Source organism: Triturus cristatus, chromosome 1_2 (genome assembly GCF_964204655.1).
Source record: "Triturus cristatus chromosome 1_2, aTriCri1.1, whole genome shotgun sequence".
In the NCBI taxonomy this organism is placed as follows: Eukaryota; Metazoa; Chordata; class Amphibia; order Caudata; family Salamandridae; genus Triturus; species Triturus cristatus.
In genome coordinates this window covers 169,986,264-170,011,623 of record NC_140580.1, presented here as the reverse complement: position 1 = coordinate 170,011,623, position 25,360 = coordinate 169,986,264, and the positions used below count along the sequence as shown (strand labels likewise).

The 25,360-nt window shown below is 48.0% G+C and overlaps 1 protein-coding gene across 5 annotated transcripts in view; it reads left to right on the top strand.

Annotated features, from left to right (window-relative positions):
- Nucleotides 1–25,360, top strand: part of PDCD4 (programmed cell death 4) — a 468,841-nt gene that overhangs the window by 313,823 nt on the left and 129,658 nt on the right. The window lies entirely within an intron of this gene.

Below are 25,360 nucleotides of genomic sequence, written 5' to 3'. Positions count from 1 at the left end.
TGCATCTTTATATATTGTATTACCTAATTAGTATGCTACAAAGCGCATGCTTCTTCATTGGAAAAAAACGTATTTTCGAAAATAAATGCAGTGGACATAGGCTGCCCTCAGCCCCATTAATGGTCAGTCAGGCTATCAATTTTCTCCTGTGCAGGGATGTTGAGGTTCCCTACTTTTGAAGGTGTAGGGTTAACATTGCCACTGATGTACCGTTCTTTTTTTAATCTACAAATATTTGTGTTACAAGACAGTGCCCCTTTTCAATACTGACACAGGCCATAAACTAATTTTAAAAAGGTTGCTACAGCCTGTTTTTAGATCTCGCCTGCAGGCAACTGTTAGGACCAGTGCTCTCATGAATAGGTATGGCCATCAACAGTGGGAGGAAATGGAGGACTTGATGCTACACCTCGCAGACAAATATAAGAGCCAAAGGGATAATCCAAGAGAGCAAGAAGATATGCAATGTGTGGCTCAATTCAGCCTGGAAGCAGCTGAATCCGCTTGTTTTCAAATTTTCTCCGGTACCACAATAGCACTTTGCTTGGGGCTCAGGCTTCAAGCAAGAAGTGCAAGCCTACATAATGAACATGCTCTTCATGTGGGGTGAAAAAAAACTGCAACACAATCAATGAGGTTCTTCCAATTCAGGGAAGGCTTCAAGAGGAATAGCTCCCACAAAGAAACCTACAGACAGGGGATCTTTTCACCCTACTTTACTGTAGACAGACTACATAACCCCACTCTGGGTTTGAGTAACGGCAACAACTCTTAACATCCTGTGATTCCTGGCAAATCACTTAATCTCCCCATTTCTAACAAAAAAATAATGAATGTGTCCATCTGTAAGCAAACTGGTGCTCAGGTGAAGCGCTCTGATACCTGATACCTTCGGGTCACGTTCACGCTATATAAAACGCTATAACAAACAATGGTACAGGGCTCTCACACTTCATGCTAGTACCAAAGGCAGCCCTCTTAGAGATGGTCAAGAGGTAAAGGATAGACCACCCTAGGATTGGCAGTTGACTGTACAAAGAAAGATCTCGGACATCTAACACCAGTCAGGAGCTGTAAGAAAGTGCCCCTTTTTGACATGATCACCCCCCCGTTTTGCCTGGTATAGGATACAATTTGGGCTGAAGTACACTGGGTTCCTGCTAACCAGGTCCCCAGTGCCAGTGCTCTTTCTCTAAAACACGGCATCTGTTTAATTGTTTCCCAGTTGGCAAAAACTTTCAGCACCTCTAAGTCCTAGTAAATGGTGCCCCTGGTACCTAGGGCATTGGTACTAAAGAAGGTCCCTAAGGGCTGCAGCATGTATTGTCACCCTAAGGCACCCACCACCAAACGCATGAAGACTGCCATTGTAGGCTGTGTGAAATGGTGCAGACAAATGTGAAAACACTACATGGCAGACATCCTGTGTACTGTGCCCACAGTCACTGCATGCAATATATGTAAGTCACTCCTGCAGCAGGCTTTTTAGCCCTAAGGCAGGGTGCATTATATTACATGTGAGGATACATTTGCATGAGCGGATATGCCCCTGTGCTGTCTTATTGAATTACTAGATAGTACCAGTGAGCAGGCAAGTCATCTCATGTATATTTACTTGGCACTAGTCAGTACAAGTTCCCCACCTACATGATGGCTTTACTAAAACCTGTGGTGTTTAGTGTCAAACACCTTGTCTAAATAAATATACACTGATGCCAGCAGTGGATTTTTTAGAGAATGCACTGAGAGGGCATTAGTGTGCTGGCTGACTGGTATCTTCAAGCCTGCCACCACAGACAAGTTTTTGACCCCCTGGAGGTGAGAGCCTGCGCTCTGTGGTCAGAAACAATGCCTGCTCTGGCAGGAGGTGCTTACACCTCCACAGCAGGATGGCTAATGAATCTCCATACCAAGGCCAGAGGCTTCAATGCCTCTGCTGCCTTTGATATGTGACCCCCTGCTTCCCCTAGACCTGGGAGATGTCCACCCAGTATTTTGGTGTGCCCCTGACAGCAGGAAAACAGATTTACCTGTCTGAAGAAGAAGGACCAAGAAGAACCGAAGAAGCGAACTGTGGACCAACTGGACTTTTGGTGCATTACCCTGCCTGCTCCTGTCCTGACAAGTGCAACAACCCGTCTCCTCCTGCAACTGTGCATCCTCCAAAAGCCTCATAGGGCTGCCAGTGGTTCACCAACCAGACAACATCTGCGTTGAAGTGGAGGGGCTACTTCTCTGCAACCTGCAGGCACCGACTGCAACGTCCGGTTCACCGTTCTGCTGGCCATCGAGTCCATCAGCACAGCTGCCACCCGGGAGGAGGTTCCAATGCTCCAAAGGGTAAGATCCATCTCGCCACCAAGTTAAGACACCAGGGCCTCCAGGAGCCACCCTGCACCAATACCCGGGGTATCGGACTGCTTGCAGCAGACAAAGTTTGTTTGAAGTCCAATCCAGACTCCGACACCGCCAAAAACAACCAACCTTCGAGGGACATCCGCATCACAGAGGCCAGCACCAAGAGTGGCCCAACTGTCCGGTTTTGTCCCCCTCTGCAGTTCTGACCAAGAGCCATCAGTGCCTTTGACACATGAAAATAGCAGACCAAAACCCTCTGCACCCGAGCTCCCCGGCCCGGGTCCAGGAACACAAGCTGTGACCCCTCCTGCTCCGAAGACCCTCACAAACTGAGCCCCTCGTTGTGAGCTCCTGGACTTGTCCTCTAGTTCCCCTCTGCAGCTTGTTTCTAGGTGCCCCACTACCCCCTTTGTCAGCGGTGTAGCGCTCAAGGCTACCAACCCGTGCAGCACCTCTTCACCCAGACACTCCAGGGTAGGTAAACCTAAACTGCTGGTGGATCTTGTGATCTTGAACCCCTAGTACCTTAAGTCTTAAAGGGTAACCCTGAAATACCATTACAGATACTTGAATGCAGTATGTTTCTTTCTCCATAAGAAAGCATTACAGTGTAAAAACACATTGGTGTGTAATTTTTGCTTAGCTGTAAAATTTGATAACTCAAAGTACTTACCTGATTACGAAGTTCTTGATGTTAAAAATTCTATAAAAATAAATTTTATTTTTTGCTAAATTGATCTCGAGTTTCTACTTGAGTGTGTGTCTCATTTATTGATTCTGTGTGTACAACAAATGCTTAAGACTACCCTCTGATAAGCCTTAACTGCTCGCCCACACTATCACAAAAGAGAGCATTAAGGATTAATCATTTAAGCCCTGTAAGCCAGTAAGGGTCATCTGGATTTTCTACATTGTGTACCTCATTTAAGTACACTACATAAAAAGGCAGATTCCTACATTTGTGGATCAGTGGTAGGGTACAAGGCTTTGCATTTGCTAATTCCATTTGGTCAATAGGCGCTTCTACAAAGAAACCCACAATTGACTTGGGTAGAAAAAGCTTTGAATTTGGGTTTGTTCCAAATCTGGCTAATCAACTGTTAGGGCCTTGTGTTAAGTCCCCCAGTTCATTGAATTACAATTTTAAAAATGGTGTACTAGTAGTTATGCCTGTAAAGACTGTTTAATTTTTTTTTACACTTTCCGAAAAGGTCCCAACTCCATTAAACGTGTCAACCTCAGAGGATAGAGTCGAGGTACTCAACCTGACCCCTTACCTGCAAATTCTGTCAGAAGCAGCTAAAGGACCTCTGGAAGGCTTGCAGAATTGCAGTTGGTCTAGACCAACCAAAGCACAACTCCGGGAGTTGCTTGCTGAGTTTGATAGAGCCCAGGAAATAGAAAAACACATGAAAAACATTGATAATGACCATGTCAGTGAAGATGAGACTGCTCACAGTACTCATGAGGATGAATCCCCTTCCAGTACCCCAGAAGAAGAGGATAACAGTGGAAACCTCTACCCTCAAACTGTACCTGGAGTTAGGCCAGGCCACTTAAGTCCCCATGAAAAACTAGATGCCAGGAGCTGGAGAGACTAGTCGGAAAATTAGACCTGGAGGTCAAAATACTGGCTATAGAAAACAAAGGCCTGAGATGGGTCTGGCACCCATGAATGGTGGAAGCAACAAGTTAAATAGAGATAAGGAGGACATTTTTTATCTTAAATCTCCAAAGAGGATTGTCCCCAAATATGTTGAGGGTGGTGATATCACAAAATGGTTTCAGCCTTTGAGAGGGTTTGTAAAATAAGAAAGCTCAACCAAAAGGATTGGGGCTCTCTATTCTGGGAGCTTTTCTCAGGCAAGTGCAGGGATATACTCCTGACTCTTAATAAGGAAGACGCTGAGTCTTATGACCTCATGAAGGATACCCTGATTTAGGACGTTGGACTCACCTCTGAGGAGTACAGGATTAAGTTCTGGTAGAATCAAAAAACATTGAGTGAGTCCTGGGTTGATTTCTTGACTTTTCATTCAAAACACTAGGTGGTTGGTTAAAAGGAAGTAAGGTGCAAGACTATGGCTTTATAATTTACTGAAAGAGCATCTGTTAGGTAACTGTGCTTCTGAAAAATTGCATCAATACTTGGTGGACCTAGGTTGGGTCTCCTCCAAGGAGTTGGAGAAGAAGGCAAACCAATGGGTCAAGATTAGTGTGTACAAAAAGTCTCATGGTGGGAGTGACCAAAAGACTATTCCCCCCACCCCCCACCCCAACCCCCTGGGAAATATGTGGGACAGTCCAAAGGAGAAGAGTCTTCTAAAGCCCCCCAAAAACCTTTTCAGAAGGTGACTGGGGGAGTGCACAGACACTTTACAATTGTGGGGGTGCGGGGAAGGGGAGTACCAGGGTAAGAACCGGGACCACAAAACGGCTTGGTGTTTAAATTGTAAGGCTGTTGGACACTGAACTGGGGACTCATCCTATCCCAAACCCAGAAAGGATTCTATTAGTTCATCTCCATTATCATTGGGGTGGTGAGTATCCAGATGGAATTCTTGGTGTGCCCTGACCAGGTCAGGAAGCACACTGAAGCTACCTTAATCTCAGAGGGTGGGGTGGATGTAGCTACCCTGGCTGTCTGGTGCAGTAACTTGGAGGAATACAGAATAGTGGCCATGCCCTCGGGGTTACCTTGGGCTCGGACTTCTCGGACCCCGGTCCCTCCCAGCGGAAGAGAAGAAGGGGTTGATGCGGGCACACTGACAGGGGGGGTGGGGGTAGAGAGGGTGGAGGGTTGGGGGTTTAGGGGGGAAGCGAGGGAAGAACGGATTTCTCCTGATGTGTCCACTGAGGATTGGATCCTTTTGGTTTTCTCTGTAGTTGGCTTCATTGCGTTGTTTGAAAAACTTTAATAAAAATATTTTAAAAAAAAAAAAAAATCATGCTGTAACAACTGAGAACGTTGGGGCTTGAAAGTCTTTTTATACTGCTAGGCACATTCACAGTGGCCCACTGTTGTTGAAATGGCAGACGCGAGCTGTGCAGCATCACCTTTGCTTCAGTTCGGAACTATGAATGTATGTGTCAACATTGAAGGTGATAGCCAATAAAGATCAAAATAAAGCTTAATAAAAATAAAACCTGTAAAAAAAACTTGGAGGAATACAGGCAACACCCACATATCAGTGGGGTTAGAATAAAAGCACTGAGGAAAACAGGTGGAAGTGTCCGCAATAGTTACTGAAAAAACTGATATCCTCAGAGCAGTATTTGTTTGGACAAATGTATGCAATCACCATTGCTAATAACCATACTAAGGTTCATCCCATGGCTATGGTGTCCTTGGAGTGGGGAGGGGTTACTGCCCAAAAGAAGGTAGTCTTGTCCTCTGGAATTCCTGTTGAATGCCTGCTGGGGAATGGTCTGAAGACCTCATTGTGGTAGAGGAAACCAACATCTGAGCAGCCTCAAGCTCAGGTCCCCTCTCCTCTGGGAGAAGACCTCTCAGCCCGTGAGGAAGTGAGCCCCAGGAACTTGGACTTTACCAAGCAGAGCTCCTAAGCTCAGTGGGACCCTCTAGGGCAGAGCTGTGCCAGAGACAGAAAACGTCTCCCACTCTTGAGAGCCTGAGACAACAAGCTGTTTAACATAAAAAGGAAGATGTCAACGGCTCCCACAGGACCTATTGGGAGGAGGGGCTCCAGTATACTGAGGCCAGAGATCCCAAACCTGGTGCCACTAGGAGAGTGGTAGTGCCTCAGCAATACAGAGAGTTCTTACTCTCATCAGCCCATGACATCCTCCTTGCTGTGCAACTTGGCCAGGCAAAGACTTGGAGTAGGCTATTGTCCACTTCTACTGGCCAAATATGTCCCCAAAGGTAAAGGAGTGTTGTTACTCCTGTGTTACCTGTTAAGCCAGTGGAAAGACGGGTAACCACCCAAAATGCTCCCTTAATTCCACTTTCAGTGGTTAGGATTTCCTTTGAAAGGGTAGGTATTGACACAGTCTGTCCCCTTGACCCTCCAAAAGCATCAGGGAACAGATTTATACTGGTGGCATTGGATCATGCTACCAGGTATCCTGAAGCAATTCCACTTATGACTGTCATTGCCAGAGCCCTCATCAGTATATTTACTCGAGTGTGCTTTCCTAAGGAGGGGGTGTCAGACAAAGATAGTAACTTCATGTCTGGCTACCTAAATGCCATGTGTGGGGTGATGCACAAGTTTACTACTTCATATGACCCCCAAATCAATTGTCTAGTTAAGAGATTCAACAAGACCATGATCATGGGAATCCCTGAAAAACTCAGAAGCATATGGGATGTCCTTTTGCCATGCCTGCTTTTTGCCTGCAGAGAAATGCCATAGAAAGGAGTGGACTTTAGTCCCTTTGAGCTTCTGTTTGCTCATCCTGTGAGGGGCACTGTGTCTAGAGAAGGAAGGCTGGGAGAGATCTCTCAAAGAGCCCAAGCTAAATATCGTGGACTGTGTGCTTGGCCTTGGTTCAAAGATGGCATGGATGAAGCAACCAAAAACCTAGAGGGAAGACAAGAGCTCCAGAAGCTCTGGTATGACCAAAAGGCTGCACTGGTGGAGTTCCAGCCAGGGCAGCAGGTATGGGTGTTAGAGCCTGTGGCTCCTAGGACCCTCCAGGAGTGATTCCTATTCTATGCTTGAGAGGAAAGGCGAGGTCTCCTACCTGGATGACCTAGGCACTTGCAGGAGCCCTCACAGGGTCATCAATGACAGAACTGATGTGGCCATGCTGATGGGGATTAGGAAGAGAGTGAACCTTTCCCTGATTTTCTCTCCCACACTCCTAAAGATTGATCAGTTGAAGGAGTTGTTTTCTCAGACACCCTCTCTGCCCAACAGCAAGCTGACTCCTGACAAGTTGTGAGGCAGTATGCTAGGCTCTTTTCCCTAAGCCCTGTTCAGACATCCTGGTGTACCCATGATATGCCTCTAACAAAGAGAGAGGGACCCCAACACCAAGGGAGAGGGGTGCCAAGTAAGACCGTAGTCAAAAAAGAGGGACCTCCCTTGGTTCTCTGGATGTGCCAACAATCCTACAACACTCAACACTATACTTAAAAAATAACGGGTTATGAACCGGCAACAACGAAGCAAACAAACAAGCTACTAAATCAATAGTTTATTAAAATTAGTCACATAAATCTCACCAAAAATGAGCAGTTATGCACATATATTGGAAAACAGTTTGTTAACAATTTTACAAAATACACAAAAAAAATAATAATAATTTTAAAAATCGATAAAAATGCACATGTGATTCAATGACATACGATGCAATGACAGCACAGCAGTGATACTCACTGTCAATGTACAATAAACAAATTAATAAAAACAGGAAAATTGGGAAAAGAAAAGAGAAGGAAGAAGGTCAAGATGGTTATTCCTACTTCCAAAAGGGAGAATCGCTTAATCATAGACTAATTGGTTGTGACCCTAAGAACAATTAATTAAGTTATGTATTTCGCACAACCATTGTTGTCATAACATTTATTCGATGGAATCGAATAAATGTTATGACAACAATGGTTCTGCGAAATACATAACGTAATTAATTGTTCTTAGGGTCACAACCAATTAGTCTATGATTAAGCGATTCTCCCTTTTGGAAGTAGGAATAACCATCTTGACCTTCTTCCTTCTCTTTTCTTTGCCCAATTTTCCTGTTTTTATTAATTTGTTTATTGTACATTGACAGTGAGTATCACTGCTGTGCTGTCATTGCATCGTATGTCATTGAATCACATGTGCATTTTTATCGATTTTTAAAATTATTATTATTTTTTTTGTGTATTTTGTAAAATTGTTAACAAACTGTTTTCCAATATATGTGCATAACTGCTCATTTTTGGTGAGATTTATGTGACTAATTTTAATAAACTATTGATTTAGTAGCTTGTTTGTTTGCTTCGTTGTTGCCGGTTCATAACCCGTTATTTTTTAAGTATAGTGTTGAGTGTTGTATGATTGTTGGCACATCCAGAGAACCAAGGGAGGTCCCTCTTTTTTGACTACGGTACCCATGATATGGACACTGGAGACAACACACCTGTCGAAAACAAAATATACAGACCGTCTCACCAACTTAAGGAAAGCCTTGTAACTGAAGTCAGTAAGATGCTGGAGTTAGGGGGTGATTACACCCTCTTAGTCCCTGGGCTAGCCCAGTGGTCTTTGTCTCCAAGCCTCATTCCAAGGGTGGTAAAACAGCTGAGGTTTTGTGTGGACAATAGAGGTCTCAATGCTGTCACTAAGATAGATGCACACCCTATCCCAAGAGCTGATATATATATTTTTTTTACTTTTTCATTTTGCATATCAATAAACAATGCAGCATTATTAGGAATACAGTCATAGCACAGATTATTGAACAGCAGGTATATAGTGACAATATACTATAATATAGCATGAATGTGAATAAAAAAAGGGGCAGAAGAAGAGCGATTAGTTGAACACTTGAGTACAAATAGGACCTTGACCCGTAAAGTTGACATTCACCAGTAACAGTACAAAGTTGTGTTTAAAGATTGCATGCATGGCCTCCCCATACTGGAAAAATGCAGTATTATACAATACAAGGATCTGGCACATGCTTCATTACCAGGGCGACAGCAAACCAACAACAACTTTTAAGACTCATCTACTTGATTCTCACCTCCCTCGACTGTTGCACTCCTTGATATGGTCCCCTTATATCTTTTGGGCAATTACGGGAAGGCATAAGTGCATGGTAATTATTGGATTGTATATTACAATATGTCATATCTGTTTGCCATTCTAGAAAAGTTGGTAGCGGGCCTTTCATTCCTTACTTGGCGATCCTTCCTCTACCCAGCAGAAGGCCCAGCCACACTAGTCGTCGAAAAAGGCTTTGGCACATCATAGTCATAACCTATCAATATGGCGCACAAACCAGTATATCTCCCACGATATTGCTTAGTGTCGAACGCTGCAAGCCAGAAGTTTTGCACTCCTGGGCAATGCGACGCCAAATGTGCAAATCAGGAATTTTCCACTCCGCATCGTGCACATCTTGAGTTACTTCTCAAACCATATTTAAGCAAATGGGCCGGAGTATAATATACTCTATTAAGATATTTCAAATGCACCATACGGTGGAGTCGGTTTAAAGATACAGTGCGGATCATCGACCAGCAGTAGGCCCATTGCTTCTCAGTAATTTCTATACCAAGCTCATCCTGACATTCCTTACAAGCCTTCTGAGGCAGTGGGCACCTGCTCTACTGTTCATAAGCATATAATATCGAAATTGCCCGAGGTGGGGATTGCGAATGTATCAAATAGGTGAGAGGAGCCAGCTCAGGGGGATCAGCTAACTCGTCATCCAACAGAGCCCGCAGAGTGTGCCAAACCCTAAAATAGTGAAACTGTATTAGCAATGTTGGATTATCCGCTTGTAATTTGATCTGATCCCAGTCACGGAGCACCTTATCAGCAAAAACAAATCCCATACAGTGTATTCCAAGGTCCCATAGTGCCCCCAACACCGCTCCCTCCTGCCCTAATGCAAACCAACTGCGCCACTCTAAGGGTAACTGCAGAGAATAAAGTAAGGGTGCACGCTGAATATCCGCAAATTTCCTCAGAAGGGATCTCTTGACACCCACAGGCTCAATGATGTGGAAACGGCGCTGCAGCTTATCACGGAGGTACAAAGGCAATGCCATCGGTGATGCCCCATCCCGCTCCAGATAAAAGTATGGCAAATCCATGGTGCCGTGCATCCAGAAATGTGCGAACATAGTCTGTGCTGCTGTGTAATACGCCTCAAAATCTGGAGCATTTTGACCACCTGCTGAGTACGGAAGAGTAAGCGTGGCCCACTGTACGGAAGGCTGTTTGCCAGCCCATGCTTTCCGCAGCATTAGGAAACGTAAAGTTCCGAACATATCAAACGCTTTATCTGCTCCCTAAAAAATTGCAGCTGCGCACACACCAGGGTCTATACGGGAAATTACGCCAAATAGGGTGCAAAGGTTATAAATGATTAATCTGAAAGAAACACGTAGTGATAGATTCCTTACCTTAGAATTACCCCTAGGCGTCAGACTGGATCCGGAAAGTTTTTCATCAGCAGTACCCCTGCGCATTGGAAGGTGGCGTCGTGTGGCCCGCGTCCGTCGTTGGCGTCATGGTCGCAGAGATGACGTCGCGGCAGCTACTTAGACGCCGCCCTCACGCGCTGATGTCAGTGCTTTATTTTTCCGCGCCAGCAAGCGCAGATCTGGGAAGAGCAAGTACCCCCAGTCACTTTTTTACTGGGTTTTTTCGAGGCCTTTTGTCTCACTTTTTTCGAGTCTATCGACTCCTGGTGTCATAGGGATGCCCGGCTTTAAGAACTGTGGCGACTGCCACCGCATGATGTCGGTGACAGATCCACATCGCGTGTGTCTCTACTGCCTGGGGTGCGACCACAACTCAAAGTCGTGCCCCGACTGCCGGGTCATGGCGCTGAAGACTTTGCGGGAGCTGTCCCGAAAGTTGCTGGAAGTCTGGCAGTCAGCTCCATGCCACTCAAGGTCCTGGTCCCGTGGGAGGTTGAGGTATCGGTCTCAGAGCAGTCGCCATCGTGCCTCTGGATCTAAGTCTTCGCACTCGGGGTCAGGTAAATCGAAGCATTCCAAAAAGAAGTCGAAGAAGCGTCGTCGCTCCTCGACTTCCCCTTGCGAGACGTGCAACGTGGCTGAGGGTGCTGGTGGTGCCACCCCCGCGGCTCCGGCAGAGTCTGCGACGTCGCTGCCGGCCTACCCGCCCTTTCCGGGTCCGTCAGCGACGCGTGCTCAGGTGCAAGAGTTTCTTGCTGCCATGGCCCAACTCTTTGGTCCATCTGGCCCCGCCGGTGCGCTTACGGGCCCCATGGGCCCGACTGGGGGTCCTGCCCTTCTATCGCCTGCAGCTCCAGCGCCGCCGTCGGCTTCGGCCCCGGCGCTGCAGGACCCCCCTGGATCCTGGCTCGGATCCCGGGTGACACCAGTTGACCTCATAACTCCTCCACCGGTGTCGACCCTTCCTCCCAGTTTCAGCCCTGAACCGGACACGGCGCCGGATCGACGTCGCTCGACGCCGATTCCGACGCCGATGGGGCCTTTTTACCCCTATGTCCGTCCTCCTTATTTTCAGCCTGTTTCACAGACTTCGGAAGAAGGGGAGGACTGGGAGGGGTCTGAGGACCCTCTCGAACAACAGTGTGATTATGATCCGGACTGGGCAGAGGATTTGGGGATGCCAGTGGTCTTGACACCTCACCCGACCTTGGCATGTTGTCTCCACCTACCGTGGCTACGGAGGAGGGAGCAATTTAGGCAGTGGTGTTGCATAGGGCAGCCGAGGCCCTCCACCTCGAACTCTCTACAGTGGTCGTCAGGACTAACCTCCTGACAGAAGTGCTTCAACCGGCGGCAACCTCTTCAGAGCCCTTGGATTCTTTTGGGCACTTGGTCCAGGCCCAACACAGGGGCTCCTGTGGACAGGAACGTAGCACAACGCCATCGCCCGGTTCCGGGCTACCCCCTCTTTCTCTCCCACCACCCCACTCGCGAGAGCTTGGTGGTCCAAGCCTCTGCTTCCCAGAGCGCGTTCCCTTCTGCACCTCTGGATAGGGAGTCCAAGAAGCTGGAGCAGCTTGGCAAGAAGCTGTTTTCATCTGCCAGCTTAGGGCTGCGGTCGGTGAACACCGCAGGCCTCTTGGGCCGTTATTCCCACTCTGTGTGGGATACGGTTGCGCAGGGGCGGCCCAACTATCCGGAGGAGGCACGGACAGTACTCTCCCAAGCTATAGCAGCTGGGGGAGACGCAGCTAAGTTCACTATTCGTTGTTAGCTTGTTACCACCGACTCGCTGGGCAGGGCGATTTCCACGACGGTGGCGCTTCGGTGCCACGCCTGGCTGAGGACAACTGGCTTCTCAGGGGATATCCAGAACACTTTGATGGACATGCCCTTTGATGGCATTCGCATTTTTGGCAATAAAGCGGATATTGCTTTGGAGCGCTTTAAAGACTCACGGGCTAAGGCCAAGTCCTTGAGCCTGTCGGCCACTCACCTTACTCTGTCTTCCGCTTTTCGCTCCTTTCAGGGCCATGGAAGGGGTGCCCCAGCACATTCGTTCCAGAGCCACAGGCCTGCGTAGCAACATCCTCCGCGCGGACGTGGGAACCATCGAGGCGGTTCTGGGAGCCAGCGGGCGGGTCAGTCCACCTCCACCCCCGCAGCATCCACTGCAAAGCCTTCCTTGTCCGACCTTTCAGGCCCATCAAATGCCAGTGGACCTTCGGAACGTCAATCGCTTCCTCCGGAAGGAGAAGTTCAAGATGCTCACACTTGCTCAGGTCTTGTCTGCCCTAGACCCGCAAGACTGGATGGTAGCATTGGACTTGCAGGACGCTTACTTTCATTTCCCCGTCCTGCTGGCCCACCCGCGTTACCTACGGTTCACGGTAGGCCACGAGCACTTTCAGTTCACCATGCTCCTTTTTGGCCTTACCAGCACCCCTCGGGTGTTCACAAAAGTGATGGCGGTGGTCGCAGCTCATCTGCGCAGATCAGGGTTTCCACTGTTCCCCTATCTCGACGACTCGTTGTTGAAGGCGGGCTCGCCCCAGGCAGTCGTCTCCCAACTCCAGACTACAGCCGACCTCCTGCATTTGCTGGGGTTGTCCATCAACGTGCCAAAGTGGCACCTGATTCCCTCTCAGAAGCTCCTTCATCGGAGCAGTTCTGGACTCGGCGCAGTTTCGGGTTTATCCTCCCGAGCAGCGAGTCTGGGATATCCAGGCTATGATTCCGATCTTTCAGCCTCTATCCTGGGTTTCGGTCAGGATGACCCTCCGGCTACTGGGCCTGATGGCCTCCTGCATCCTGTTAGTGGATCATGCCAGATGGCATTTGCAGGCTCTGCAGTGGGACCTGAAGTTCCAGTGGGCACATCATCAGGGCAACCTGTCCGATTACATCCAGATCTCGGAGGGCACTGCACGACAATTGCAGTGGTTGCTCACCAATCGTGATTGGGTCAATGGCAGATCCCTCTCCCTTCCCCAACCGGAACACTCAGTTTTGACGGGCGCGTCCCTTCTGGGATGGGGCAGCCACATGGGAGAGGCGGAGATCAGAGGCCTCTGGTCTCCGGCGGAGTCCAAGCTCCATATCAACCTTCTGGAGCTTCGGGCGATCCAACTTGCACTGAAGGCATTTCTTCCCTCTGTCAAGGGGAGAGTAGTGCAGGTGTTCACAGACAACAACACCACCATGTGGTACTGCAACAAACAGGGCGGGTGGGGTCGTGAACCCTATGTCAAGAGGCTCTGCGCCTCTGGACATGGCTGGAACATCAGGGCATTTCCCGGGTGGTTCAACACCTGGCAGGTTCTTTGAACGCCAGGGCGGACGAGCTCAGCCGCAGGTGCATGATTGATCTTGAATGGCGTCTGAACTCTGACGTGGCTCAAGGTCTCTTTTAGCAGTGGGGAGAGCCTTGGTTATATCTATTCGCCACCAAAGAGAATGCGCAATGTCAGCAGTTCTGCGCGTTGGAATGTCCAAGTAAGCACTCGCTAGGCGACGCTTTTCATCGCGAGTGGAGTTGTGGTCTACTATACGCCTTTCCGCTTATACCACTTCTACCCAGAGTGCTGAAGAAGATCAAGCGCGACCGGGCCCTAGTCCTTCTTGTGGCTCCGGACTGGGCTCAAAGAGTATGATATCCCGAGCTACTCTGCATGTCTATCAGTCCCCCGATCCGACTGCCTCTTCGGGAGGATCTTCTGTCACAGCAACAGGGGACGGTCCTCCACCCGAACCTGTCCAGTCTCCACCTCCTTGTGTGGAGATAGAGCGGCGGCAGTTGACGTCTTTTGACCTGCCTCCCGAAGTTTGTGATGTAATCTTGGCAGCCAGGTGTCCCTCCACTAAGTTGGTATACGCCTGCAGGTGGAATAAGTTTGTGGCATGGTGCACAGCAAAGGCTGTGGATCCCCTTTCAGCCCCTCTTTCAGAGGTCCTTCTATTCCTCCTTTCTTTGGCCCAGCAGGGCTCTGCTCTGGGCACTATCAAGGGCTATCTCTCGGCCATTTTAGCCTTTTTACGGTTTCCAGATTAGCCTTCCCTTTTCAAGTCCCCTGTTGTAAATAGATACTTAAAAGGCATTACTCACCTTTTCCCTCCTGTTCCTTTCATAATGCCTCAGTGGGACTTGAACCTGGTTCTGATGTATCTGATGTGTGCTCCCTTTGAGCACCTTCACAACTCTCCTCTTCATCTTCTCACTTTAAAGACAGCTTTCCTGGTGGCCATCACCTCTGCCAGAAGAGTCAGTGAGCTCCAGGCTCTTTCTTCTAAACCTCCTTTTCTCTCTGTCCATCCGGACAAAGTGGTTCTAAGGACTCGTCCATCTTTTCTGCCAAAGGTTGTCACTGCCTTTCATATCGGGCAGACAATCCCTTTGCCCACCTTCTTTCCGCCTCCACATCCCTCAAAAGAGGAAGAGAGGCTTCACCGTCTGGACCCAAAACGTGCGCTCTCATTTTACCTAAACCGCACACAACAGTTCTGAGTGGATGACCAGCTCTTTGTTGGCTACGTGGGCGCCAAGAACGGTCGGACCGTGCACAAGCGGACCATCTCTTGGTGGGTCGTTCTGTGAATCAAGGCTTGTTATTCTTTGGCTAAAAGGGAGCCTCCAGTGGGGCTGCGCGCCCATTCTACCAGGTGTTCCCTTGCATGAAATCTGTCAGGCAGCTACTTGGGCCTCGCTGCACACGTTTACCAAGCATTACTGCCTGGACAGCCAAGTCCAGGGAGACGGCTTCTTTGGCCGTTCTGTTCTCCAGGACTCTCTGGTGTGATCTTGGTTCGCAGACCCACTACCGGGGTTGGTATTGCTGGGGTATCTATTCTAAGGTAAGGAATCTATCACTACATGTTTCTTTCAGATGCACAAGTTACTTACCTTCGGTAACGATATATCTGTAAGAAACATTAGTAGTGATAGATTCCTTACCGCCCCACCCATCCTCCCCGTTCTGCAAACTGATTTCTAGGGTTAAGGTCATCCCTTTCAGGACCCTAGTTTCAAGGCACCAGTGGTCCGTATCATGCATAGCTCTGCGTTCCTTGCGCGGAAAGTTGTGTGCAGAACTGACGTCAGCGCACGAGGGCCGCGTCTAAGTAGCTGCCATGACGTCATCTCGGTGACCACGACGCCAACGACGGATGCGGAGCTGCACGACGCCACCTTCCGACGCACAGGGGTACTGCTGACGAAAAACTTTCCGGATCCAGTCTGACGCCTGGGGGTAATTTTAAGGTAAGGAATCTATTGCTACTAATGTTTCTTACAGATATATCGTTACCGAAGGTAAGTAACTTGTGCATCAGCCCAGCACAAAACTGGATTGTTGAAGGTTCACAATATTTAGGAACAGGGGCGCCCATCTATTGGCCAGGACTTTCGCAGATAGTTTTGTACCTGTGTTAAGAAGTGACGATGGTAGATATGAAGAGCAATGCTCAGCTGACTTAACCCGTTTAAACGAAGTAATTAATAATGCCTCCCAAATAGTTAGCTGCATAGTACCATCATGCACTATTTCCTCGAAGAAGTTGAAAAGGTGTGGTATAAGTTTGTCTTGGTAAGCCATATAAAAAGCCACTGTTTGACCATCTGTGCCTCTATGCTTCAATTATTTCGGTGGGTGCCATAAGCCACTCCCTCTGCGTGTAAGGCAGCCACTTCATGGCAATATGTGAGAGATAATCGGCGGCAGCCTGCCCATCATGAGGAATACGAGATGTATATAATTCAGAATAATAAGTCTGAAATCTTTCAGCAACCCAAGCAGTCACATGTAAAGACTCCCCCGCTCATCTAGTATGTAAAGCACTTCATTGTCCTCGCAGTTCTGTCTCACCAAAGCTGCCAAAGTAGCTTAGATGAGCTACCTCGTTTTGAGCCAACTCATTGTACTCATCAAGCTTAGCCCTGATGTGCGTCAAAATTGCAGGGTCAGATGTCTCTTGCTAGTTATGTTCAAGATCAGCTAGTTCAGTTTTCATAATAGATCCTGAATAGATCCAAGTACTCCCGCATGTTTGGAAATAGTTATCCCACGGATATAGGCCTTTAAAGGCTTCCCAAACAGTGGACATCTGTTTTACTATGCCTAAGTTTGTACAAAAGTATTCATCAATGGATTGTGCTAAGTCTTCGCAGAACACTGCATCAAGTAGGGAATACTGTGAAAAGTGCCATGATAATGCTTGTGGATACAAATGCTCGATATCTAGAACCAAGCGCACAGGGGAGTGGCTCGAGTATGTGCGCAGGGATGTTTGCAGCTGCTCACACTGGATGATAAACTATGGGAAACAAGCCAATACTCAATACGTATGTGTATATGTTGCACAGATGAGTAGTGAGTATACTCTCTGTCCTGTTGGAAGCGGTTATGCACTTATCCAGAAGGCCGCCGGCTGCAGATGCTGCAGCTATAGCACAAGCTGCCTCTGAGGGTCTCTGTGGGGGACCCCTGGATCGATCCAGTTCAGAGGACAGGGAACAGAACACAGTTCAAAATCACCACCCATATTTGAGGTATATTACCGTAAGTAGCTAATTTAGTGTGCAGTGAATAATAGAACTGTGGATCGTCCTAATTAGGCCCATATATCCCCACCAAAAATACATTAAACAGCTGCAGCTGCTGCAGGTAAGAGCGGTGAGGCCAGCTGGGGGGGGATTTTGAGAAACGACCATGAGACAAAATTATCTAGTTAATTTTCCCTTGTGGTCGTCTCTCGAAATACACCCCTCCCCCTCCAAGCCGACCCCACTGCTCTTACCTGCAGCGGCCGCGGCTGACATCGAAATGCTCTCTACGGCAGCATACAACAAGTCGTCCCCCGTGTCCACAAACATTTCCTGGAATGTAATTCCTGAGCCATGAGGGGCCCATATCAATACTCCCCGCTCATGCGCAGTAAAGGCCACAGCGCAGCATACACCTATCATGCGTCTCAGGGTAAGCATCCTAGTACTAGGGGCCAGATTCATTTTTTGCAAAATGGCCACATCTATTGGATGGCGCTGTAGGTACAGCACCACTTTGTGGATCTTACTATTGTTGTTCAATCCTCTAGCATTCCAAGTCAAGAAGTTCAATCTCGTCAAATTATTGGTTGATGATACGACTGATGTCGATGGCTCATCTATCTCCCTGTCGGATTGTAATGTGCAAACAGGTATTCTGCCAAACTTACAAATTTACGCTCATGCTGACACCATACTAAAAAACCATATGCTGCTAACCCCACCCACTTCCCACGCTATGTCACCCAACGTATAACATAGCCGCTCATGTCCCTCTCGGAGCCTGCTCAAAACCCCCAACAACATATCCCATATAAAACAGTGTGGATCACACATGGAATCAGACTACGTCCGCCAAGCACACCTGCAACCAATGCCCCAGGAGAGCCGTCCTGGGCATGGTGAATCCCATCAACATCTAGTCAACAAAATAAAAATATATCAGTGTATCCCTTAACCATATGACACTGACATCTGAACCAGCATTTCTGCAAATAACATTAACAGGAGTGCCAATCTTATGCAACCCTCATCCGAATGCGGGAGTCAAGAGTAGTAACCAAAACGGAAAGCACAAAATTAAACCAACCTACCGCAGACTTCGTGCATAAGGCAACAGCATATTAATTATGCAAATTATCATAGTAAGAATATGATCAGTGTAGGTCGTAAGAACATATCAACATTGTGTCATACAAACTGTAAAGTATGGCACGTAGCAGTGTAGCCGAAGTCAATGACAACGATGTTCGTCCAGTTTATAGACCGGCATCTGTTCATCATCCGCCTGCCTCAATAAACTCATGGGCAGTTCTAAAGCATTTATGTTTCTTTAGGAATTGCTGCACAACTTTATGGTCACTAAAGATTTTGAATTTTCCTCTCACGTTTATTTTATGGCGTGCCGGATAAAGCATTGCATAGTCTGTTAAGATATACTAGTTTGCGTTTTATCCGCTGAAACTGCCTCCTTGCTTCCTGTACCAGTAGAGTGAAATCCAGAAAAATAGAGTTCAGCTCCCTCATAGCGGAGCGTCTGCAGTTCTCTTGAGTGGCACAGTGCTGCATCTCTGTCTGTATAGTTAAGTAAGCGTGCAATAATAGGGCGAACCCTAGCACCCGGCACCTGTCTTGATACCAGTGGCCGATGTACACGCTCCACTATAAAAATATCCTAGCAGGTATCACAGCACAACACAGCAGTTTAATAAGAAGTTGCTCTACGAAAGGCTCCATAGCACCAGTGTCCGTGGACTCTACAAGTCCAACAGTGCAGAGATTATTCCACCGAGTGCGGGCTTCCAAGTCATCTCCTTTGGTTTGCCAGGCCAGCAAAGTTTTCTCCATCTGCTTTCAACTGCCTGTTGCTGAGGTTTGCTCGTCTTCCTCTTCCGATTCGCACCTCTCTACCATATCTAAACGTTCAGCATGTTTATCAATGCACTCAGACATCCTATTTATTCCAAATGATGGCAAGTCAATCTTACCATCGATTTTGGTGAGGCTAAGTTGCAGTGTATTCAGATTTTGGCGTAGTTCGTTACCCAGTTCCAAACCAGAAGTATCAGAAGCAGATGTCGTTATATCTTCTTCGGGTGTTCTGGACGATTTATGTTCACATTGCAGTTTGGGCTGAGCTTTGTCTGGTTTTCCCATCTTAATAAGTACAACCAGGGTTTCTGTTACCTCCAAAGCCAGAGGCCTTATGATGCAAAGAGTGGCATAATCTGTAGGGCTACCACCGGGGGCCGTCAAACTGCTACAGGCAATCACTGTGTGCTATGCAAAAAATAAACGTTGTACATCAAAATCATGAATATCAGTGCATGTAGGGAAGCTTTGGGGAAGGCAACACTGTTTCAGTTTATTAGTTCAGGCGCAGCAAATGATATTCAGTCCCAGAGAAAGCCAGCAGCAGGGTATGTATTGGTAAGTCCCTACAGTTTGCGGCGGGTGATAACACCTGTGCAAGCATTGAATTCACGGCGGTAGGAAGGTGCTGCAGTAGCAGCAAGGGCCACATGGTTATCTACTAGCAGCATTTCCTCATATTTCGCCAGTGCGCTTATGGTGCACTTCCAAGAATAATGGAGGTACTCACGGCTTATGGCAGCTCGGTAGCCCAGTTGAGGTCGATGGATGGCAGCACGACCCGCTATGCTCTGTCGTCTCGCCGCATGGTGCACACTCGAGGCGGCCGCGGGCAGCTCTGCACACAATCCATACCAAGCGTCACATCAGCCGCTCTGTGTGATAGTTGCGGCCTGATGCCCGGTTCAATCGTGCACCCGGGGAGCGCTCCCTCCACACAGCTCTCAGGGAGTCGCTTGCAGCATCTCTCACCTCGCAACTGGGGCCTCTTGCATTTTTTGCCTCCATTAATTAGGGCACGGCTTGCTACACGCTGACAGCTGCATCTCCATCTCCATCATCCGCCTCCGCACAGGCATATACTAGGCCCCAACACCACTCTGCAAGCGAGTAGGCCCGCTGCCAATATAGGCCATGTATGCGGTAGTCTGCAAACATCACGAAGTCCACAGCAGTCCTTGTCTGTCTCCCGAAGAATGGTTTCTGCTGCGTATTACTGCCTGGACCGGCACCCCGCAGCTTACTGGGCAGTGGACACTGCTTTAAAATGCATTCTCTAACTGGCGGACCATCTTGAGGCCAGTAAAGCTCTGCCCCCAAGAGCTGATTAATTGACAGTTTGGGGGCAGCCAAATTTCTCAGGACTTTTGATTTGACAACAGGATACTGGCAGAATGGGTTGACCCCTGGAGCAAAAAGAGAAATCTGCATTCTTGACCCCAGAAGGACATTACCAGTTTACTGTAATTCCTTTTGGACTAAAGAATGCACCTTCCACTTTCCAAAGGTTGATGAACAAAGTCCTTGCTAAGTTGGAGTCTTTTAGTGCAGCATATCTCGATGATATTGCTGTCTATAGCTCCACTTGACCAGATCACCTGATCCACCTTGGCAAGGTCCTTGAGGCTCTGCAGAGTGCAGGCTCACTGTCAAGGCAAGCAAGTGCCAGATCGGGCAGGGATCTGTTGTATACTTGGGCCACATTGTAGGTGGAGGCCAAGTCCAACCCTTACAGCCCAAGATCCAAACAACGGTGGACTGGGTAGCTCTAAAATCCCAGGCTCAATCCAGAGCATTCCTTGGCTGGACTGGGTACCACAGGAGGTTTGTGAAGTGGTATGGTGCCATTGTGGCACCCCTCAAAGAGTTGACCTCCAAGAAGCAACCAAAGAAGGTAAACTGGACAATGAGCTGTAAAAAGGCTTTTGACACTCTGAATGCAGAAGATTTTTCTAAGCAGTTCACAGTGCATACTGATGCCTCTAAAAATGGAATGAGTGTTCCTATTCCAGACCAACGAAGATGACTATGACCAGCCTGTTGCTTTCATTAGTAGGAGATTGCTCCCCAGAAAACTGTTGGAATGCCATTGAGAGAGAAGACTTTGTCATAGTTTGATCCATAAAGACTCTAAGACCATACCCGGTCTGTACTCTCTTCCTTGTACAAACTGACCACAGACCTCTCAGATGGCTGATGCAAACAAAAGGTGAAAACCCAAATTATTGAGGCGGTCCATCTTCCTACAGGGAATGGATATTACAGTGGAGCACAGACCTGGGACTAACCATGCCAATGCAGGTGGCAGTTCAGGTTTTTTCACTTGGACAATAAAGACTTTCTTGGGAAAGGTTAGTCTCATTTTCTTTCTTTTTGGGGGGTTGGGGGGATTGTGTAGGAAAATGGCACTTTTTGAAAGGCTCAACCCCACTGTTTCCCTGGTATCTGATGCAGTTTTGACTAAAGTGCACTGGGTTCCTGCTAACCAGGTCCCCAGTGCCAGTGCTCTTCCCTCTAAAATAAGGTAACTATTCAGTTGTTCCCAAATTGACAAGACCTTTAGCACCTCTGTTAGTCCCTAGTAAATGGTACCTAGGGCATGAAGTACTAAAGAGGGTCCCTAAGGGCTGCAGCATGTGTTTTGCCACCCTAGAGACCCACCACCAAACTCATACGGACTGCCATTGCAGTCTGCCTGAAATGGTGCAGACAAATATGAAAACACGACATGGCACACACTCTGTGTGCCATTCCCAGAGACGCTACAGGCAATATATGTAAGTCACCCCTACAGCAGGCTATAGAGGCCCTATAGCCCTAAGGCAGGGTGTAGTATATTACATGTGAGGACATATCTGTGTGAACAGATATGCCCCTCTGCTGTCAAGTTCAATTGCTAGATAGAACCAGTGAGCAGGGAAGCTATCCTTAGTATATGTATTGGGCACTGGTTATTACGAGTTTCCCAGATACATGATGGCTTTACTGAGACCTATAGTGTTTGGTATCAAACACCTTTCTTAATATATCCATACTGATGGTAGTAGTCCATTTATTAGAACATGCACCCAGAGCCAGAGGGCACATTAGATTTGCCCTCTGAAAACCTACAACCTCTCAGTGTGCCGGTTGACTGGTATCTTCCAGCTTGCCACCACTGACTAGTTTCTGACCCCCTGGAGGTGGGACCCTGCGCTCCTAGAGGTTGGAAACAATGCCTGCTCTGGCAGGATGTCTTTACCCCTCCTCCAGCAGAATGGCTAGTGAATCTCCATACCAAGGCCAGAGGCTTCAGAGCGTCTGCCGCCTTTGATATGCAACCTCCGCTTCACCCAGACCTGGGAGATGCCATCTCCTGCCCTGAGGCCCATGTGGCACCAGGACAGGCATGAAATTAGATGTGCAGTTAGGCATGTTGCACTATCAGGCTAGTCACACTCCTAAGGTGGTCTGCCTAATGTGCTCCATGAAGGAAGCATTCTTGATTTTGGTGGAATTAGGAATTCTGTGTCAGGGTTATGGCCACTCCCCACAGGCAGTGGTCATCTAGGGAATGTAGTGGCACCAAGGGTAAGTAGCTAATTGGCTACTACCCTTCACCCCCCCCCCCTTAACGCCCCTAAATTCAGTATTTAGGTCCCCCCCTCCCCCTAAAACCAGAAAAACCGATTTGCCTGAGCAGCTGTGGACTTTTGGCACCAAACCCTGCCTGCTCCTGCCCCGACAACCCGGCTCGTCCAAAGCTGTGCATCCTCCAAAGGCCTCAGAGGGCTGCCAGCACTTAACCAGCCAGCATCACCCTTGAAGTGGAAGAGCCACTTCACTGCAACCTGCAGGCACCGTCCTCAATGTCTGGTTCACTGTTCTGCTGACCACTGGGGCCACCGACTGACCACATCCTCCGCCTCGGCATCATTCTGGACAGCAAACTCACCATGGAGGGCCAGGACAATGCAGTCTCCTCCGCCTGCTTCCACACCCTCCGCATGTTCTAAAAACCTTTAAATGGAATACCCCCAAACCCTCATCACCAGCCGGCTGGACTACAGAAACGTGCTCTTCGTCGGAATCACCACACCACTTCTCAAGAGACTACAGACTATAAAGAATGCAGTGGCCAAACTCCTCAGCTTACCCAAACAACAACTGTGCTCCGCCTCCCTGGCACACACTCCCCACATTTCCCAAAGCTACAGTGGAGGTCGTTCCTTCGCCTACCTTGCTGCAAAATCCTAGAACAACCTATCCCTTCACCTGCGAACGTTGCTCTCTCTCGCAGACTTCAGAAAGGAACTCCAGACTTGGCTTTTTGACTGAGACCAGTGAGACCTCAGCCCCTGTATACCCTCAGAGGTGAATAGCTGTGGTCAAAAAGTGTGTGTGTATGTGTATTTATTTAAACACACACACACTCATACACTTTGAGAGTACGGGTGTATATGTAGGTTGCCAGTAGGTAGTTCTAGTTAGGACATGATTTCTATTAAAATGGTGTTTTTGATTTGCCATTAACTTTAGCGCTGTTTGACGAATCTTTGCGAAATTTTCATAACTATCGGTGCAGTCACTTCAGCTGCTGTCTTGAAAATTTCAGGGTGATCTGTCAAGCGGGAGCCGAGAAAAAGGGTGGTGGTCCAGAAACACTTTTTCTCCATGTTAATTTCCATAGGAAACTTTAGACACGGCTACAGCCCGAACTGTTGAACGGAATTACACCAAATTTGGCAAAAAGGTAGCTCTTGGTCCAGAAAACAGCCTCTTTGTTAAATGGTGTAATTCCATTCAGTAGTTACTGAGAAAGTTCAAGATTTCTCCGATATACAACTGTGGCTGTGGTGGATACGCAAACTAAGCTGATCTTGTGCCTGAGATCTGCCAACACTTCAAAACAGGAAGTGTTGGCAGCCATCTTGTGACTCAGTTGAAACGAGTCACAAGCAAAAACATTACAAAAATAGAAAAGGGGGCAGGGTAGAAACACCCTGACCCCTAGGCCTGTTCAGGGCATCCCATAGAGTCCCCGAGGGCCAACAAAAGCATTTAAAAAAGATTTGGAAAGAATCTTGCAGCCCCATGGACCGCCACCTCCCTGCGGCTATATTTAAATAAGATGCCGGCTGCCCACCCCTCCCCACGGCCGCTGTCCCGGGGACCACCATCTCCCCGGGACTATTTTGAAGATGAAATGGGGACTGAATGGCCTCCCTCCTGGAGCCGTAAATTGCCCTGGGGACTGCCACACCCCAGGGCCGACTCTAGCAATGTCCTGGGGTGCCCACCCCCGGGACATTGCAGTTTGCTATGGCTTGGCAGGAGCACCATCTCACAGGCTTCACAACACTGGCTCGACTTTGAGAATGCAGGTCTGTGTACTTCATCCCGATCTTCCCACTCTACTGTTGCCCAAAGTAATATTAGATTTTAATGTTACTCCTGTATTGGAACTTTCATAGATTCCCATGCTTGTATCATTCCCCGTCGTCGGAATGGGAGTCCCCGGTATACATAAAATAACAATAGAAACCATTACCAAAACAGAAACTAGGCCAAGGCCCACTCTAGTTTTGCAACATATCCATCTCTTTTTGTAAAAGAGACCAAACAAAGTGAACAACCGATCAGATCAGCCTCACCCCTTATAACCCTCCTGAGACAAGCCCAGAGCCTCAGATTTTCTACCACACATTGTGCAAGGGAGTCTCCACTGAGCTCTGCTCAGTTTTTTCCTGTTAACCTTAATTCTACAGTTTTTCCACCAGTTTTTTCTTCAAAACCTGCTTGGACTTTGTGTCAAGATGTCTGATAAGGAGAACGCCCTCTTTAAAGCCTCTGCAACCTGTGCTAAGAAGAGGTTATATGTGGAGGACAAACACAAATATTGTATTTACTGTCTGTACCCAGACCATAAGGCAGCAGACTGTAAAATATGCCGCACTTTTTCCACGAAGATGTGAGACTGTGAGGGCGTCTGGTAACCTGGCTCCAGAAACTCAAGTCAAGAAAGGAGCCTGTCTCCAGTGACAGTGATGAGGCATCTTCTGCTACATCTTCCAGAAGGTCTGTAAAAAGGGGTAGAGTGTCTTCTTCACCTTCTGAAGAACGTCCTGGTAAGGTCTTAAAATAGACCTCTCATAGGTCTGAAAGGCGTAGTCCTGGTGAATTTCCTCACCGTGGTGTAAAGGAGAGGAAAGGACGGTCAAAAGGAGTGATGTCTGAGAGAAAATCCAGGTCGGTTCCTCCATCTTTTCCTCCAGCAGTTCCAAAGACTTTCAAAAAGCCCTCCTCACTCTCTTCTGAGGTAAAATCTGTGAATAAAGTCCCATCGACGACGACGACTCCGTCGACGAAATCATCAAAGGTACAGTCTTCTTCTACTTTGGCACGGTGATTTCATCGTCTCCGGCGCTGACGCTTCAGGGTTCCTCGTCAATGACTTCGACGCCGGTGGTGGCAGTCGTCGTCGATGGTGTCGATGACGATGG